A 970-nucleotide genomic window follows, 5' to 3' on the forward strand; every position below is an offset into this window, starting at 1 on the left:
ATATATATATATATATATATATATATATATATATATATATATATATATATATATATATGTGTGTGTGTGTGGGTTGTCAAAGTAAATAAATCATTTTACTTATCAGCAGTATTTATTTATTAAAATGAAAAAGATCACAAATAAATATGACGATGGAAATGTGGACTAACTAATATTGCATTTTACAACTTAAATGTACAGAAACAAAAACAATATACAGGGTAAGACGTACGAAAAGAAAAATATAAGTAGAACACATGAAAGTGAATAAAAATTGTATAAGTCATTTTTCAAATAACCACGTAAAGTTTCGAGATATTAATTAAAATAGTCGGGCATAGAGTGCGGCGACACGGCAGGCGGGACATACAGCTCGCCGCGGCCGGCGAAAAAAAATGGACGATTGCTCGCGGGCCTATCTTATAGGCCAGAGAGGTAGATCATTTGGCATACTGAAATGAGTAGCTCCGTGTGTGCATCCGTGTACGTGTGCGTTCTTCCATTTTCTTTGTCGGCCGCCGCGAGCTGTATGTCTCGCCTGTCACGTCGCCGTGCTCTGATATGCCCAACTATTTTAATTAATATCTCAAAATTTTACGTGGTTGTTTGAAAAATGAACTATACACATTTTTGTTCACTTTTATGTGTTCTACTTATATTTTTCTTTTCGTACGTCTTACACGAGACATCCTATATAACGTAATGCTTATGAGATAAAAATAATAAAGCAAATGAAAAATATCCTAACAAATATATCAAACTTCTTAACAAAACATTAAGAACGATCATGAAAGTATATCCTGTATCTATCATGTTTTTGTTGGATAATAATTTTTATAATACTTAAAATAATTTAACATATAAATGTTTTTAAATATTGATAGATTTTAATTAAATATTAATATTATACTAAAATAAATAATTAAGATTAATAATAATAATTTGCCGTGTATATGTCCGGATATAGGGA

This window comes from Odontomachus brunneus, unplaced genomic scaffold (genome assembly GCF_010583005.1).
Source record: "Odontomachus brunneus isolate Ranch 3 - 2012 unplaced genomic scaffold, Obru_v1 Obru_scaffold_072, whole genome shotgun sequence".
Lineage (NCBI taxonomy): Eukaryota > Metazoa > Arthropoda > Insecta > Hymenoptera > Formicidae > Odontomachus > Odontomachus brunneus.